Below are 20,495 nucleotides of genomic sequence, written 5' to 3'. Positions count from 1 at the left end.
AGGCTATTTTTAAGTCAATTCAAAAGAGCAGAGGAACTGCATGAAAAATACATGAAAATGTCCTCAACTAAAATAGCAATAATGAACATACTAATCACGAGCAACTATTTTGTCCTGTTATGGACTGGAAGCAATTTAAAGAACTAATAATCCAACAATAATCAAACTTTTTCTTGAAGTATGAGAAATTTTTATTAGTCAATAAGTGAATTGATTAAATTTCCAGGGAAAAACATAAAAGTCAGAGAAAAAGTTGTATGTTCAAATAGGGGTAAGTCACTGGATGCCTAAAATATCTGTAGAGGTATGCTGAGTTTACAGGATGAAAAAAACTTTTAATAAAATGTTAAAGAAATCAGATTTATCTTTTAAGTTGAATTAAATTAGGTGTGTTTCATGGAACACCTGTATCATGAAATCAATACAGAAAGAGATGATTGATTTGGAAAATGTCATATTCTCACTATCTCCCTTGAGACACTGTTACTCTTGAAAACAATAAAGGATAAGAAAATAAATAAAATGAGTTTAATTTTGTTTAGCTGCATTCACTCAAATGCATTTATCATGAAACCTGGGAGGAAACTAGCATAGAAGGTAACCCTTATTAATATTTCATGGAACTTGTACAACACAGAACACTTTGGAGAGAGCTATTTCAAGGATGTAACCATTAAAGACCAGAGTGATCAACACAAACAGGGAATAGAAGAACTGCAAACAGGGAGATTTATGGGGAGGCTTTTGTAGTAATCAGAGGCATAAATGATACAGACATGGATCAGATCATATTTAATATAAAGGCATCTTAAGAGAATGGGTATAGAACAAGAGATATAATGAAATTTATAAAACCTAAAGTTTAATGTATATTTCATCATACAAATCCATCTTTGGGTGTTAAATCATATTGAATCATTCATATAATTTATTACTAGTTTATTTATACTAGTTATAACTTTTACTTGGGACCTACCTATAAGGCAAGAAGGGACCAATAAATGGTACAGGTAAGAAGTTTTTTAATAGTATTCTAAATGCAAATTCATTATGAAATGATTGGTTAATGGAAATGGAATACTGAAATGAGAAGATGAAAACACAGCCAAAGTTTCTAAATGGGGAACTATTAACTATTGCTAGTTAGGAAAAAAATGTGGACCAGAATACAGAGACAGACAACAACAACAACAACAACAAAGCATCATAAATACATTGACTAATAGTCAACAAGTTGACCTGTGAAATGCTAGACATTCAGAATTATGCAGCTTTCACCTTTGTCCTGGCCTTTTCTTTGGTCATGATTAGTATATTCATAATTGCTATTTTAGTTTGAGCACATTTTCAGGTATTTTCCATATATTTCCTCTGCTCTTTTGAATTTACTTAAAATAACCACTGTTAATTTTACTATTTCCCCCCTTTATTATTGTGTTTTAAAAATGTTTTGCAACAATTTATTTGCCTGAATACAAGTTAAGTATTTTCTCCAAGTGTACAACTATCAAGATTACATAATTAATAATAACAACAAAATACCAACAAAAATAAAATTGTACAAATTATTGTTTTTTTAAAAAGTATATAAATGGGTACATACACATATATAAAGACACACAGATATATATATCATAAAAATGGTTGCTTAAGACACTTGGAGCAAAATAAAAATTTATATTCAAAATAAAAATAATTAAGTAAATTTAGAAGTATAAATTCTATGGTGATTTGGCATGAGCAATTGTAAAAAATGTTATAAAGATTGGCTCTCCAGAATTAAATTTATTGATATTAGGATGTTATTTCAAATATTTTTAAAACAGTTGATTTTAAATATATGTAAAGTTTTCTATTACTAGAAGTATGCAGAACATAAAACTTTACATATTTGGTCATTAGAAACAAGTGTTTGTTTATATTCAATTGATTAAAGTGGTTTACGTTTAAGATAAAATAGAACATCTAAGAATATCAAAGAAAATTGTTAAAATAAGAGTAAGTAAGGAATCATAAATATAAAGGGAAGATTAGTGGTAGAGAAAAATGAGATCAAGAGGGAGGAAGAATGGATGGAAAAGGGGAGGAAATGCACAATGAATATAACAAAATCTTGCTATGTGCAGGTACAAATATACCACAGTGAATCCTACCTTTATGTATATGTAGAAAGCACTAATCATAAATAAATACATAAGTGAGCCTTAGTAAGACCAGTAGAGGAGAGGAAAGAGAATAGTTGGAAGGAAAGGAATGGGACAAGGAATGAAATGGAATAAATCATACATTCTAAGCACGGATTATTTTGTCAGAATGAACCAAAGTACTACGCATAACTATAATGATCTAATAAAAACGAAATAAGAAAACATTGCCTCATTTTTATAAAAGTGTCCTCTCAAGCCTTTGCTAGTAAAGAAATCTAGTATTGGCATTAATTAGTAAAAACAATAGAAAATCCTTATTCTTTACCATGAGATCTACAATCTTAAAACTTTAAGTGCAAAGTACAACGTTCTCTATAAGACTATATCATACAACATATCTCTAGAACACTTTTGGTTTTCATATCTAATCTCTGTTGAAAAATAGCTTCCAACAACCTTTTTCTTCCAGCTATTAGTAATTAGTAATATCATTCTATTTGAATTGGACTATCTTAAATTTCAAGGAAATTCTATGTAGTTTTTATTCTTCTGTATCTGATTTATTTCACTTAATATAATGTTTTCCGGGTTAAGAATAAAATACAGCCTAAATTATGGGATTCCCTATATTTTAATGTATGAATAGCATCCCATATATTTATATATTATATTTTGTTTATCCTTTAGTCTGTAGATTGACATTAAGTCAATCTTATATCTTGGCTATTGTTAATAATGTTGCTAATGTAGGAATATTATGATTATATTTATTTTTTCAAATCTTAATCTCAATTCTTTTGGATGTACAGAGAAACAAGATTACTGGGTCACATGGTATTGTATTTGAAATTATTTGAGGAACATGTACATGACTTCCTATAGTAGTTATATCATTTTAGTTTTCCACTATCAGTGCATAAGTGATTCATTTCATCTCCTTACTATCGCTTATCTTTTATTTTTGTGCTTTGGTTTTATTTTTTAAATAGTGTGCCTGTTACAAAGTAGCATTTCATTGGTTTTATTATTTTCATTTCTATGGTGATTTCTGATGTTGGACATTCCTTCATATAACCATTGGGCATTTATATGTTTTCTTGGAGAAAAAGATATCCATGCTTTGTCCGTTGCTAATCATGTAATTTAATGTTCTGCCATTGAGTTATAGGAGTTTTTTCTATTTTGGATATTAAACTCTTCTTAGAGAAATTATTTGCAAACATTTTCTACCATTCTATAAGTTATCTATTTAGATTGATTGTTTCCTTGGCAGTGTGGGAGCTCTTAAGTTTGATATAGTCCCACTTGTCTATTTTTAAAAAATTATACTTTGTGTCCTATTTATTGATTAGTGCCAAATGTCAATAAGATTTTCTTCTATGTTTTCTTATAGGAATTTTTCAATTTCAACTTCTGAATTTAGGTACTTAATGAATTTTGAGTTGATTTTTTTATATAGTATAATCTAGAAGTCTAATTTCATTCTTTTGCATGAACATCCAGTTTACCAAACACCATTAGTGGGAGATGCTATTCTTTTCTATCATATATTTTTGACCTCGTGTAAAAGGTCACTTACCTGGAAATGCATAGATTTATCTCCAGCTTTCTAGTCTGTCTCATTGTTGGACATGTCTAGTTTGGTGTCTGACACATGGTCTTTTTATTACAACAGTTTTGTAGTGAATTTTAAATCATATGCCATGATTCCTCATGTTTTCTTCTTGCCCAATATTTCCTTGGCTATTTGGGTTTTTTTGTGTATTGTATTTATTTTGGCATTGCTTTTTATATTTGTGCAAAAATACCATCGGAATTTTAATGGATATAGAATTGAATCTGTCAACTACTATCACTGGTGTGGTTGTTTTAACAATATTAATTCTTTTAATCCATTAAGATGGGATGAATATATCTTTTCATTTACTTGTTTCCTCTTTCATTTTTTTTTACTAGAGTGTAAAAAAATGACCTTTACATTCTTCATTATGTGTGCTAATTTGTCAATGCTGTTATAAGTGGGATTGTTTTCTTGATTTCCTATATAGACAATTCCTTATTAATTTATAAAAATATAACTGGTTTTTATCAGTTGACTTTTCATTCTGAAACTTATACTGAATTTGTTTAATAATTATAATCTTTGTGGCATATTCTGGATTTTCTATATATAAAGTTTCATCAGCAACCATAATTTTATTTTCTCTTTCCAATTTAGGTTATCTCTTATTTTTCTTTTTTTGGCCTAATTACTATGTTTAGTATTTATAATATCATATTTAATATAAGTGGGTGGGTGGGAAAACAACATATTTTTGATATTAGAGAAAAAGATTTCAATTTTTCACTTTGTACGTTAGTTGTAGGCTTGTGATATGTGGCCTTTACTATGTTAAGACATATTTGTTCTATATCTAGTTTGCTTAATGTTTTAATCATAAATGTGTGTCAAACTTTGTAAAACATTCTTTTGTGATTCTGTGAATAGTAATATATGATTTCAATCCTTCATTATGTCAGTGTAGTGTATCATTGAGCCATTCTTGCAACTGTAGAATAAATTCTACTAATTATGGTGATATGCAATTAATGTGCTGTTGAATTTGTTTGCTAGTATCTTCAGGGTTTTTGTATTTTCATTCAGTGATATTGGCCTGTAATTATCTTGTCTTGTACTGTCTTTGTCGATCTTTAGTATCAGGATACTTCTTGCCTTAAACAATCTTGTTTGACAGTGTTCCCTTCTCATTTTTTTTAAAGAATCTGAGAAGAATTTGTTGTTCTTTGCTAAATTTCTGGTGTAATCCACTAGTGATGCCATTGAATCCTGTACTTTAATTTTTGGGGATTTTTTTCATTGAGTGTTTTGTAAGATACTCCCTACTGCAACTTGGGCAACATTTTATTCATGAGTAGAATGAGTTCATCAGTTTGGGTGATCTAGAGCACAGAGTCAATGTCACATAATACAAAATGTACATGATGACAAAATGGCATTACTCTTGATGTCAAATAGATCACCTGGATGAAGCAGGTTAAGCAATGTTTGTCAAGTTAATCTTCTGTAAAGTTACTCTATTTTTTAAATTTTATCATTTTTTAATTTTTTTAGTTATATATGACAGTGGAATCCATTTTGATATAATTATACAAGCATGGAATATACTTATTCTAGACAGAATTTCACTCTTATGGAGGTACATGATGGTGGGATTCACTATTTTTTCATATATGTGCATGGGGACATGATGTCAGATTCATATTCACCTCTGATGAACTAATTTTAATTTTGTTGGCAACTGTGATTAGATTCATAACCCCAAGCCAACACCAAAAATGTAATCACCATTTTGATACACATGCATTACATCATTCTTCTGGATGAAGAAAAGGGAAATGTAGCAGGACTAAGTATTTTATTTTTCTTTTAAGTTGACTGTCATCTGTAAATGGATACCTTACCATCACTTTTAGTTCAATGACATCACAATATTTTCTGTCATTGATAGGTGAAAAAGGCATTATTCTTTTTATGCTTCTTACCACACAGAATAGTTCTCATGAAAAGACCATTAAAGAGCATGTTGTAGCTTTGTAACTTTTCTCTCAATAAATCTATACTTTGATTTTTAAGTAGGAGAGATTTTAAAGATACAGAGATAACTAGAACTATAGTTAGCAAACAAGTTTTTTATTATTATTGGAAAAAAGAGGTGAAACTTCATAATTTAACTTTTAAGCAAATCCCTGTAAAGACATTCTTTATGAATGTGTTTCACTATTTTTTTAACAAAATTTTTTGTCACTTCTCTCAAGTAATTCTATTATTTTAATTTCTTGACTTTTCCTAACAAGAAATAATCTCAGTAATTTTTCTAAGCCCTTTGCTTCTTTTTCTTAACATTAGCAAATCTCAATTTTTCCATTATCAATCCTTCTATACACTCGTTTAAGGCAAGGGGAAAATATCTGTTCAAAACTGGTAGTGAAGTAATCTTCAAAATGTAGTTAGCTTTTTCTCTTCTTCGCTCCAGTTATGTTTAAAAAATAACAAATTTAGGAACAGAAAATAAAAACCAAAACAATAACAAACCCAAAACCCAATAAAGTAAATTGTCTCTTCTCCCTTTGTACATGAGCAGAAGAAACAAGTAATCCTTTATTCTCTTCCAGAGCAGAGAAAAAGAAAGAGAATATATTTGACTCATAACAGTCAAAATGAGCAGCAATAATGAAAATACACATAAAGAAACTTGGCCTTCTTAAATTTTGAAGGAAGGATGATATGACAACAAAAAAAGACAGGATATTTGAGGAGTGGTTGTGAGAAAAGGGAGGAACAGCAATAAAGGAGATGGTATACATTTGGGGCACTGTTCTACAGCCTATGAAACTTTCAATCTGATATTTCGGCAGTGGGATCTGTACACTTAGAAAGTGTAAGTTTAAAAAATAAAAGATTAATAATGACATGATAAGCAAATATATTCATCTAATACATATTAATTACTAAGATTTTAAACATAACTAGTTTTACATTTTTTCATGATCATAGATGTGCATTCAGTTCAGTGGTCAGGGAAAAAAATAATAAATTGAGGGAAGTCTTTCCTTTACCTGGGAATAGTAGAGCAGTAAGGCTTATTTAGGATGACAAATGGGTTCTTGAAGGTACCAATGTTAATAAAGAGATCACACTAGCATGACTATCTCCAGAGGAAAGTCACAAATGTAAAAGGATAAAAGATAAAACATTTTATCTGGGCACAATTGTGCACATCTATAATCCCTGCTACATAGAAATCTGAGCAGAAGGATTACAAGTTCTAAGACAGCCTGGAAAATTAGACAAGATCCTTTACCCTCAGAAAAATAAATGAAAAAGGATGGGGATAGAGCTCAGTGGTACAGCACTACTGAATTTAATCCCAAATACTACACACATGTAGTACTGTGCAACTCGTCAATAAATAAGTTTTATCACATACTTTCAGTGTTTCTTAAAGCATATGAAAGTGATCAAGATCAGTGTCCTCCGATTACTTACAGAGTCAACATGTGCCTTTTGTTCAGGATGGGTTAATTCAACAGCCATATTTGGAGAACTTATTTTTTCTACAACATTGTGCTAAATATCAGGATGAACATGTTTTCAGCTTCTCACTATGCCCATTTGAGACTCAACTTAATCAGAAGATATTATAGATGGAGTTATGTTTCACTCAGAACAAAATATTATATCTTTCCTATGAGTCACAAATTCATTCATTCACTAATGAATCATTTAGTAAAATTATTTTGAAATATCTTGTAATTATAGCTGAACATTGATTCATAGAGATAACAGTCTACTGAGGGCAAACTGACATTAAAGAAATAAAAACCATATGTAATATTTTAGGAATATAAACTAATTAAAATAATGGGAGATATGATACATAAAACATTAGAGAAGAGGGATATGACAATTTTAGCATCACGTGCTTTTCTGGAAAACATTCCCTCAATTATTGATGTGTTGTCTTGGTAAAAAGAAATGAACATATCTTTGATTCTGACCCACTCTCAAATCTTCATTTTAAATTTTTTCCTGATGAGTTATTTCCCATTAGTACTGATTTTAAAATAAACGTTCAAATGAATATTGAAAATTGATTGGGTTATTAGCTAATATGGAATTTAAATCAACATTTTTATCATATTTTCCAGGTATAACTCATATTTGAAGGAAACATATTAGAACATAATTGGAAAACTGTGTACATAGGTAAGGATCAACTTTAAGCATATTACAGAAGATTAACCCTAAAGCAACTTTGTTTTTATGGGTATATATTATTTTCAGTCATTTTATAGGCCTAAACACTCATTCAAGAGTTAAATAAAATCATCATCAAAATGTCCAGAATTTCCATTGTATTTTAAATGCAATTTTCACTTAGAGAAATAATTTATGCAGTAGTATTTTTCATGGCTAACCATGAAATCAAACAAAATCAATTATATCCATGATTATGATTATTAATTTCCAAAATGGCTCCCTCTATTTATCTTTGAATTGTCAGTGTATATTGGATGCAATTGAATTTTTTATATATATTGAGGTTCTGAATAACAGTAAGGATGAACTTGAAAATTCAAATTGTGCAACTTCAAAGAATCTGTAAAAATATCTGCTATTAGATATCATGACAGATATATTTCTTTCATTAAAATTCAGAAAAAAAAAACAAAATAGGTTGCAGTAATGGCATGGAACTTGAGAATCAGCTTTGATTTAACATATAATTTGCTACAATTTAAAAAGACATGTAAACATATTTTATTAAAATTTTCACATAAGCTAACTAAAATTAATTAATGGATGTCTGCAGTAAATCTAATGAAAATACCAAAGATGTAGTCCAAGAATGTTTAGGGTCCCAGGACAATCCTTCAGTGAATGTGGAACATCAGGCTAAAAAGATGTGTAAAAAAATATGACTGAAGGTACAGTAAGATGCACTATTTCAAGTAAAGGACTACTTGCAAACAGGGACAGAGAAGTATTAATACCATGAACTTTTGTTTTATCTGTTCTATTAGTTAACATGATAGTAGAATGCATTCTGACACATCACACATCAAAGGAGTATGACATCATTCTTCTGTTGTACATAGGATCACACTGGTCATGTTGTCATATATGCACATAGAGTATTAATGTCTGATTCTTTCTATTACCCTTCCTACCCCCAAAACCCCTCCCCTACCTTCACTCCCTCTGCCTAAACCAAAGTAACTCTGTTCTTCCCTAGTGCACCCTCCTTATTGTGAATTAGCATCAGCATATCAGAGAAAACATTTGGCCTTTGATGTTTGGGGATTGGCTTATTTTGCTTACCATGATATTCTCTAGCTCCATCCATTTACCAGCAAATGCTATCATTTCATCCTTCTTTAGAGCTAATATTGCATTGTGTATACATGCCACAGTTTCTTTATCAATCGTCTGTTGAAGGGAACTTAGGTTGGTTCAATAGTTTAGCTATTGTGAGTTGAACTGCTATAAAAATTGATATGGCTACATCACTGTAGTATGATGATTTTAAGTCCTTTGGGTATAAACAGCTGGGCTAAATGGTGGTTCCATTCTGAATTTTCTGAGGAATTTCCATGCTACTTTCCATAGTGGTTGCACCAATTTGCAGTCCTTCCAGCAATGTATGAGTGCACCCTTTCCCCCGAATCCTTGCCAGCATTTATTTTTGCCTATATTCTTGATAATTGCCATTCTGACTGGAGTGAGATGATATCTTAAAATTAATTTTGATTTGCATTTCTCTAATTGATAGAGATATTGAATATTTTTTTTTCATATATTTGTTGATCAATTGTATTTCTCTGTTAAGTATCTGTTAGTTCCTTAGCCCATTTATTGATTGGGTTATTTGGGGTTTTTTTTGTGTGTTAAGTTTTTTGAGTTCTTTATATATTCTGGAGATAATGCTCTATGTGAGGAGTTAATGGTAATGATTTTCTCCTGTTCTGTAGGCTCTCTCTTCATGGTTCTTTGCTGAGAAGCTTTTTGTTTCAATCCATCCCATTTATTGATACTTGATTTTACTTCTTGTGCTTTAGTAGTCTTGTTAAGCAAGTCAGTTCCTAAGTCCTTTCTTCACCAAGAATTTGCCTACTTTTTCTTCTATTAGGCACAGGATCTCTGTTCTAGTACCTAAGTCTTAATATCATAAACTTTTGAAGGATGAATTGCAAATAATTTGATAGAGGGAAAACAATGCAAGAAGTCCTGATTTCTAAGAACTGAGCAAGGTCCAGATAATGAAGTCTTCATTTGGTAGTTACTCTGTGTATGATTTGGAGTTCTTCAAGGATTTAAAGCCCTCTCAAACTTTGTTTTAAACTTTGTTTTCTCCTAAAAATCTCAAAAATTAGTGAAAATGTATGGAATGGATCCTAGATTTCACAGTTTGTGACATCTTCTGAACCATATCTACTCTAAGAGTCAGAGTTATAACACATGTAGAAAAAAGAAATACTACAAAATCCTATTGTTATTTTTAATACACATTGTCTCTAAAGAGTCTTGACTTTTACTTCTTTTTACGTATATTCTGTTAAACCTTTTATACTTTTTTAATCAGTGCATTATATTTATCAGTAATACAGAATATTGGGATTTGTTTTGACATATCTGTTATTCCTTTTGAATGCTTGTACCTCATATTCTAAAAGTACAGCAAGACTGTGGAACCAACCTAGATGCCCTTCAATAGACGAATGGATAAAAAAAAAAAATGTGGCATTTATACACAATGGAGTATTACTCTGCATTAAAAAAATGACAAAATCATAGAATTTGGTGGGAAATGGATGGCATTAGAGCAGATTATGCTAAGCGAAGCTAGCCAAGCCCTAAAAAACAAATGCCAAATGTCTTCTTTGATATAAGGAGAGTAACTAAGAACAGACTAGGGAAGAAGAGCATGAGAAGAAGTCCAACATTAAACAAGGATGAGAGGTGGGAGGGAAAGGGAGAGAGAAGGGAAATTGCATGGAAATGGAAGGAGACCCTCAGGGTTATACAAAATTACATACAAGAGGAAGTGAGGGGAAAGGGAAAAATAATACAAGGGGGAGGAATGAATTACAGTAGTGGGGGTAGAGAGAGAAGAGGGGAGGGGAGGGGAGGGGAGGGGAGGGGGGATAGTAGAGGATAGGAAAGGCAGCAGAATACAACAGACATGAGTATATCAATATGTAAATCAATGGAAGTGTAACTGATGTGATTCTGCAAGCTGTATACGGGGTAAAATGGGAGTTCATAACCCGCTTGAATCAAAATGTGAAATATGATATATCAAGAACTATGTAATGTTTTGAACAACCAACAATTAAAAAAAATAAAAGAAAACCTGTAGTCAAATGTGCTTCAATTATGAAAACTATAATGGAAATTTCTATATTCTAATTCTTTCATTCCTTCTTGTTGGGAGCAGTAAATAAATGATGGACTTTGAGCTATCCCAAAATAAGTGACTCCTCTCTTGAGAATTTCTCAGTGCAAAGGTGCTAAGAAAACCATGCAGTTGTATTATGATGCCCTGTTCAAAAGGAAATTCCATGGTTACCATGGAGTTTATCAGTTCATGACCTCCTAAGGTTCAAATGCTAGCTACCCAGCGGTGGATATTTGTGAGCTCAAGCTGATGACTATAATGGGGCTGTTCATACTTTTGACCTCTGTTATTTTTTAAAGTAACTTTCTTTCAATGCATCCCTTTGATGTTAAAACCTATATAATAAACATGTTGAGCTGACTTATCTTTATTGCAGTCCATTAAAGTGTGGTACCCTCTAAGTCCCAGATTTTTCTCTTGTTGTATATCTGTTCGTTTTTTTCTAATCCCCCATTGCCCCTTTCTAGTTTCCTGAATTAACCACTGTACAGGTTGCAACACCTTCTTATATTTAATATTATTATTATATATTTTGTTTTATTAAGTAATATATTAATTAATTTCAGCAATTTAATATTTTCTGGCCTTGCTATTACAATTTACCAAAAAGGCAAATAATTTTTAAATGATGTAAACTAAAACATAATAAAATCAACATTAGGAATCTATGTCAAATTTTATTCTCATATGATAAATATGGATATATATTTCCCATCATTGTACACTATAATCAAAGCATAAGAATATACTGTTGTTTTTCTGGTTAATGAAAATTTGACACTTGACAGAAAAATATTATACTATGTCACAGCAGTTTATAACTGTTCCCTACATGGGTTTCAAAAGATCGTTTTGAAATTTGTAATACTGCTTATCAATTTAGTAAAGAAAAAATATCTTTTAGTTTTAAATTGTTCAAAGTGGAAATGGGCTACAAAAGAATGGGAAATTAGATATTTCTGTTCTGTTTGTGATTTTAAATAAGAAGTGTTAACTAAAAGATAATAATACAAAAGGCACTCTCTTAGGGGCTGGGGTTGTAGCTCGGTTGTAGACTGCTTGCCTCTCATGTGTGAGGCCTTGAGCTCATTCCTTAGCACCACATAAAAATAAACAAATAGAAATCAAGATATTAATAAAAAGGCACTGTCTTAGGGAGAGGTGTACTCTATATGGATGTGCCAGGTGGTAATTACAGTGAATACTTCCAAGTATGAACAGACCTAAGAAACATAAGAAACATAAGCTTAAGGTCTTTTCCCAAATAACTCCAATAAATATCTTAAGTATCCTACTGTTGAAAGGTTAATAAATAGGTACTTGTCACTCTGTTTTTCTATATGCTTAACAGAACACTGTTGAAATCTTGTTCCCAGGATGTGCTGTCCCCAACTGCCAAACTGCAGGATGCACTCCCTCACTCGGTTGCAGGCAAACTGCTCACTCGCCCTGATCCATCAATGAACTTCCCTCCCTGCCCTCTCCAAGAAAAGTATATAAGCTCTGCTCAAGCAGTTCTCAGGGCTCTATCTCTCTTTGCTATAGAGATCTCGGGCCCCAGCATGCTGGTCTCCAAATAAACCCACCCTTCTGCTTTTGCATAAGACAGTCTCTTGTGGTCTCTTACTCCGACATTTCGCCGGACCCTTACATTTGGTGCGTTGGCCAGGAAGTGTGCATCGCCGGACAGGGAGACCTCAACAAGACTCCTTTAGGGGGGTAAGTAAGGCGCCTTATCTCCTTCTTATTCTCCTCCTTGTTTTTCCTTTGCGATTGTCTGGCTTCTGGTTTCTGGCTCAGAGAAGAGCGAAAGCTCTCAGAGCTTCTGGTTTCTGGCTCAGAGAAGAGTGAAAGCTCTCAGAGCTTCTGGTTTTTTGGTTTTGGGTTGGCAGAGTGTGGTTGCTAGCGGAGAGCGTAAGCTTCCCCTGGCGGTGGTGACAGACGTGTCAAGAAGCCACAGGCCACGGTCTTTTCAGGGGACGCTTTGAAAGACTCTGGGGGAGACGGAGGTGCCCCCATCTGGGAGGGACGGAGGTGCCCTCATCTGTATTCTGCTGCCAACCCGTCTGGTTTTGCCGGCAACTATTCTTTCTCTCAGGTTGAATTCACTGTCTGTTTTTAATCTTTGCCTCTGGATTTGTGTTACACGTTTACTGTTCATTGTGTGTCCGTGTTGGTGTCACGTTTGTATTGTCCCTGTCTTTGTTCAAGTAACTTTCATTATGGGACAGAGTCATTCACTGGACTGAAGACCACTTAAGGGCTCAGAATCTTTCTTTTTCACTAAAACGCCTGACCTGGCAGACTCTCTGTGCCTCAGAATGGCCCGCCTTTGGAATTGGATGGCCTCCAGAAGGATCTTTCTACTTCCCACTAATTTAAAAAGTCAGAGATATTGTCTTTGTCTTTCAGCCAGGACCACATAGCCATCCAGATCAACAGCTGTATATCTTAACTTGGCAGGACCTCTGTGAATCTCCTCCTCCATGTGTGAAGGCTTTTGCTTGTCCCTCCCCCCACTCATACTCCTCCCCCCACGATTCTATCTCTCAAACCCTCAGCTCCTTCTCCACCCTTTGTTCTCCCTCAGTCTCAAGATTTGACTCTGCTGAACTCTCCTCCCATTCCTTATCCCCTGCCTTCCTTCCCCAACCCCCAACACCCTCTAAGTGATTCCCCTGCTGCTGACTCGGCTTCTCCACTACTGGAGGAGGTTAAGCCAGCTCAGTGCCCTCCAGATAACTCCCCCACTGCACACACCAGCCTACTTGGGATGACTGCCAACAACTCTTAGGCACTCTCTTCACGACAGAAGAACAAGAGAGAATCCTCCTAGAAGCAAGAAAAAAATATCCTCGGACAAGATGGGCAACCGACACAACTTCCCAACATAATCGAAGCTGACTTCCCCTTGAACCGACCCAACTGGGACCCCAACACCTTTGAAGGTAGGGAGCATATGTCCACTTATTGCTGGGCTCTAATAGCAGGTCTCCAAGCAGCCACTAGACAGCCAACTAATTTGGCCAAGGTAAGAAAGATTATTCAACAGCCTAATGAATCACCCTCTATGTTTCTGGAAAGAATTATGGAAGCATTGAGTAAGTTACTCCTTTTGATCCTCAGGCAGAGGATCAAAAGGCATCTGTCACGATGACCTTTATTGGGCAAGCTGCCCTAGATATTAAAAGAAAGTTACAACGCTTAGATAGATTACAAGATATGACTTTGAGAGATTTAGTCAGAGAAGCTGAGAAGGTATACTATAAGAGAGAAACTGAGGAAGAGAAGGAAAAAAGGAGGGAAGATGAAAGAAACAAAAGACAGACTGAGACATTAACTAAGGTCCTGGTCACAAGAACAAATAGGCCAAAAGTTAAGAAACAGGGAGACAGAAAGGGATACCTGGGTCCACGCCAAAAGCCACCTCTGGCCTCAGATCAATATGTCTACTGTAGAGAAAAAGGACACTAGGCCAAAGAGTGCCCTAGAAAGAAACAGCCACGCCAGCCAGCCATTTTAACTCTGGAGGATGACTAAAAAAAGTAAAATTTGAAAAGGATTCAGGGGCAATATACTCAGCCCTTAAGGCCCCATTGGGCCCTCTATCAACTAAAAGGTCTCTAATTCAAGGGGCTAACGGCAGTAAATATCGGGCTTGGACAACTAAGAGGACCATGGACCTGGGAAAAGGAAAAGTCCATCACTCCTTCCTAGTGATCCCAGAATGCCCAGCCCCATTGATGGGCAGAGATCTGCTCACCAAACTCCGGGCCAGAATAACTTTTAACCCTGAAGGCCCCCAAATGGAATTTCTAAATCCTTCAGTAAAAACTCCTATAGTCATGGCTTTAACTATGTCAGTAGAAGATGAACATCAACTCTTCACACCCCCCAAGACTGATCAAACAGGCAAGCTACCCCAGAAATGGATAACAGATTACCCAGATGCCTGGGCAGAAACTGCTGGGTTAAGCCTAGCCGTGAAACAACCTCCAATAACAGTGGAGTTAAAAACCTCAGCCTCCCCAATTAATATTAAACAATATCCTCTGAGCAAAGAAACTAAAGATGGGATAAGGTCCCATATTCAGAATTATCTGGCCTTAGGGGTCCTAAAGCCCTGTCAATCGGCCTGGAACACTCCCCTGCTACCAGTAAAAAAAGCCAGGAACCGGGGACTATCGCCCTAATCAAGACCTAAGAGAGATCAACAACAGAGTGTAGGACATTCACTCCACAGTACCTAATCCGTACAATCTGCTTAGCACCCTTAACCCCGAGCGAAAATGGTATACTGTCCTGGACTTAAAAGATGCTTTCTTTTGCTTGCCTCTACATAAAGATAGTCAATTGCTGTTTGCTTTCGAGTGGGTAAACCCAGAAACTGGAACATCTGGTCAACTAACTTGGACCAGACTTCCACAGGGATTCAAGAACTCCCCCACTCTTTTTGATGAAGCCCTCCACAGAGATCTCAATAACTTCAGAACCATGCACCCTGAAGTCACCCTACTCCAATATGTGGATGACCTACTACTGGTAGTGGACACCAAGGAAAACTGTGAGTCTGGGACCCAAGCACTACTATCTGAGCTTGCTCAACTCGGGTATAGAGCTTCTGTCAAAAAGGCCCAAATTTGCCAGCAAGAAGTAATCTTCCTGGGCTATTCCCTTAGGGGCGGTAAATGATGGCTCACTGAGCCCAGAAAACAAACTGTTGTGCAGATACCACCCCCATCTAACAAGAAGGCAGATGAAGAGGCTAAATTGGCAGCCTTAAACAGAGTAAACATGTTAACACTTTCCACACCGGAGGAACATAAGGACACTGACACTGAACTCCTCGACTTTACTGAGCCCAGCCTGCAATTTCAGAAAGCCCTACACTACATCAACTACATCAACTCACTCACCTTGGTTCAAAGAAATTGCAGGCATTCCTGAAGGATCAAGAACAGAGTTTTCCAGTAACCGGCTCACAGCAAAAGGAAATAACTGAACGGGTAATAAAAGTCTGTCGGGTCTATCAATTGGTTAATGCTTACCCCTCCAAACTTTCTATAGGAAGACGTCTTCGAAGAACCAGACCAGGACAATTTTGGGAAGTGTACTTTACTAAAATTAAACCAGCAAGGTATGGTCTTAAATTTCTCCTAATCTTTGTAGATACATTTTCAGGATGGATTGAAGCCTTCCCCACAAAAAAGAAATGGCGCAAATAGTAGTCAAGAAGATCCTAGAAGATATTTTTCCAACATACTGCCTGTCTAAGGTAATAAGGTCTGATAATGGACTGGCATTTGTGGCCCAGGTAAGTCAGGGGTTAACCAGGACCCTGGGGATTAATTGGAGGTTACATTGCTTATAGACCCCAGAGCTCAGGACAGATAAAAAGAATGAATAAAACCATTAAAGAGACCTTGACGAAATTAAGCTTGGAGACCGGCATAAAAGATTGGACTATGCTCCTGCCTTATGCACTGTTTCATACAAGAAATATTCCCTCTGTTTCTTTGTGTAACCTCACCCCCTATGAAATTCTCTATGATGCCCCTCCTCCAATAAGGGACCTGACCCCAACTCTAAGACCTAACAATCCCTTCCACACCCCCTTGCTTGACAGACTTAAAGCTTTTGAAAAAACTCAGTGATACCTGTGGAAAAAGCTGGCCACTGCCTACCAACCTGGGGACGAAGGAACTCCACACTGATATCAAATGGGAAACTTCATCTATGTAAGACGACATCAGGTGTCATCCCTAGAACCCCGCTGGAAAGGACCATACCAGGTGCTACTTATAACACAGCGGTAAGGGTAAACCGAATCACTTCCTGGATCCATGCCTCTCATCTCAAGCCTGCGCCCTGTCCAGACTCTGGCTGGGAATTGGAAAAGACTGGTAACCCTCTCAAATTGCGCTGAGTGGATAGGGCTATAGTTTCTCCCCTTGACCACCAGTAGTCCTAACCCTCATCAGCAGGGATGGCTAAGCAGAAATCCTACTGGACAAAAAGTATGATCTATCTCACATACAGCCCCCTTAGGGACCTGGTGGCCATCTCTCCACCTAGACATTTGTCAGCTGTCTATAGGTCTTTCCTATTGGGTATCCCTGATAAAAAGAATCCCACTAAAATTCCATTAAATCCCTTCCGTACCATAGATAATAGAAACAAACATTATGGATGTAGGGACACGCGAGCCAGATGCAGGTTGGCTAACCTAAATTACTATGTTTGCCTGGCGAACTATCAAAGCCACAAGCAGTCACGGCTATGTGGGGGAAAAACCGACTTCGTCTGTAAGTCATAAAGATGTAAATATACAGGGGCTACCTGATGGAACCCAAACCTCCGCCAGTTCTCAGACCATTGCCCCCTTGCTAAAGTAACAAGTACTGAGGTATCTCTCCACCCATTCACTCCTCTCTTCTCCTGTCAGTGCCCACACCGGGTCCCACCAAAACTATCCAAAATGTAATGAAAATGGCCTTTAAAGTTGCTTTATCATTACTAAAAACAGGTTACTAAAATTTAAAGTCCCTCACAGGCTTTTTGGGATACTCACTCCAGTCTTCTCCTCTGCTCTACCTGTTCTACTACTCAAGTTTTTATTGCTAAGAAAATCCCAAACCTCTTTCCCATTATTCTTTTACATCTCTCCTTCCTCATTCTCAGATCCACGGAGCTGCTCTCAGCACCGCCTTCCCTGTCCTCCCCCTCTGTACCAGGCCCACAGAAAAGTCTTAACTGACCTTCTCCAGAAGTCTAAACAATGTCTGACTTTAGGACTTTCAGCAAAAGAGTCCCTATAAAAGAGTTCAGTATAGATAAACTTCCTATTTTCGTGTTGCCCTGTTCTATTTGGCCACTGGATGGAAAAATCAGCACTTCTAAGCTAGACACCCCCTTACTAGTTTTTCACAAAATATGTGAACAGGGCCTCTGGCCTTGAGGTGGGGCTTCACAGAGATAGCTACATTTCTAAGATAAAAAAAGTTATCAACTGGGCTCCATGGTAACAGCTGGCAAAGAAAAAAAAAAGACTTCTCCCCCTCCCAGGTGTCCTTGAAAAGTTAACTTGCCCAGAACAGAAAAAAAAAAAATAACAGAAACAAAACTGCTTTTTGTGAACTTCTGCAGACTGTGAACTTCTAAGCCCCTTCCTTTACATGCTGAGTACAAAATTCTAAAACTACCTGAACTTGGGATTCAAGGGATTAATTGATTACAACAGAAGCAATGCCCTCTGAATCTGGTTACAACCAAATAGAACTGATTCCCTGTCTTCAGTGCTATCTTAGGTGCCTTGCCTTATCCATCCCTACAACAGTATAATTCTATATACTTAAACATTATTTATGTTTTCATAAAATGGTCAACAGATGTGATTAATTATGTAATGGTGCAGATGTTTCCCAGTGTTAAGGTCTGTAAATAAGTCAAAAATAACACCTGGTATTTTGCCAGGGAAATGTTAAGAGTTCATAAACAAGTCTGGATGGTGCCTGGTAAATGTCAGAGGGAGTGGTTTGAAAAGTAACAAAAGCGAGCCATTAAGTTTGGAGATGCCTTATTGGTTGATTGATGTATCTAGTTTATGCTAATTAAGATAAGCTGTGCAAAATGTATAAATAGCTTTGTTGCCCTACAATAAACGGCTCCCACTCCTGCTGTATCAATCTACAGAAGTTATTCCTCACCCCCCGGTTATTTTGCTGCAGCCTGACTGCAGCATCCCAGAGTGCTCTATCATGACGCAGGTTCATTTAAAGATCAAATAGGGGGGCATACAACCCGGTTCCTCCGGGAACCTGTATCCCTCACTTTAGCCATCTTATTAGGAATGGGAATTGCTGCAGGGGTGGACACAAGGACCACTGCCCTGGTCTATAGGACACAACAAATGACCCAATTAGAAACAGCAATGGACTTAAAAATATTAGAAACCTCCATCACAGCTTTGCAGGAATCTTTAACCTCTCTCTCTGAAGTTGTTTTACAGAACAGGTGAGGGTTAGACCTCCTCTTATGAGAGAGGAAGGCCTTTATGCTGCATTAAGGGGAAAATGTTGTTTTTATGCCGACCATACTAAAGTTATAAAAAAAAATCTATAAATAAATTAAAAAGACGCCTTAAAGAGCTTCAACAAGAGAGAGAAGCCCAAAAAGGGTGGTATGAGTCTTGGTTCACACAGTCCCCCTGGTTAACTACGCTTTTATCAGCCCTGGCCGGTCCTTTAATAGTTCTTATATTGTTGCTAACTCTAGGACTCTATTTGATCAACTGTGCAGTTTCCTTTCTCCAAGCCCAAAATTGGACAAGTCAAACTCATGGTAATCAGACAACAATATACCCCACTAGCAGACACAGAATGTGACACCCCCCAATGATCACTTTTATGATTAAAAGTAGCCAGAAAAAGAAGTGGGGAATGAAAGGTTAATAAAATAGGTACTTGTCACTCTGTTTTTCTATATGCTTAACAGAACACTGTTGAAATCTTGTTCCCAGGATGTGTTGTCCCCAAATGTGAACTGTTTGCTAATCTTGTTCCCAGGATGTGCTGTCCCCAACTGCCAAACTGCAGGATGCACTCCCTCACTCGGTTGCAGGCAAACTGCTCACTTGCCCTGACCCATCAATGAACTTCCCTCCCTGCCCTCTCCAAGAAAAGTATATAAGCTCTGCTCAAGCAGTTCTCAGGGCTCTATCTCTCTTTGCTATAGAGATCTCGGGCCCCAGCATGCTGGTCTCCAAATAAACCCACCCTTCTGCTTTTGCATAAGACAGTCTCTTGTGGTCTCTTACTCTGACGTTTCGCCGGACCCTTACACTGTCAGATACCAAATGAGTAATTTTAGTCTTGGTGAACTGTTATACAAAAATTATGATCAGTCTTACCAATTCTACAGATGTACCCCAAAATCTGTATATGCTGATACTTAAATCAGTTCAGTGTCAAGAAGAGATGTTCATATGGAAAATGCAATAAGAAAAAAATTAAAATAATTTTTATATATAAAAGTCTAGATTGCATTTATTTAAAATATTCCTCTAAATATTTCTTAATTATTTACATTGATGTTTAAGGTGATGAAATATAGTTGCTTAGAAATTTGATGCTCATTGGTTGGTATAGACAAAATGCATAAATATCTAATTTAAACTAGTATGTCACCTATATTTTAGGATATTCTGGTTTCACAGACTAAGAATTTTTATATTTTAAAAATGTAGAAAAATAATAGGTACTACATAAAAGGGTCAACATGCTTAAATTTAAATTTAATCCATGATAAATTAGTTTGTATTCTGAAATTCAATTGTTTATTAAAAATAAATAGTAATTATAAAATCTGATGGCTTAAATTTCTCTACAAG

The 20,495-nt window shown here is 35.8% G+C and overlaps 1 protein-coding gene across 1 annotated transcript in view; it reads right to left on the bottom strand.

The window, feature by feature from the left end:
- Nucleotides 1-20,495, bottom strand: part of LOC144250993 (kelch-like protein 1) — a 380,194-nt gene that overhangs the window by 268,683 nt on the left and 91,016 nt on the right. The gene's annotated exons all lie outside the window — the stretch shown is intronic.

Source organism: Urocitellus parryii, chromosome Y (genome assembly GCF_045843805.1).
Source record: "Urocitellus parryii isolate mUroPar1 chromosome Y, mUroPar1.hap1, whole genome shotgun sequence".
NCBI classification, from domain to species: Eukaryota; Metazoa; Chordata; class Mammalia; order Rodentia; family Sciuridae; genus Urocitellus; species Urocitellus parryii.
Note: the sequence above shows the minus strand (reverse complement) of the source record. Positions and strands in the feature narration are given on the sequence as shown.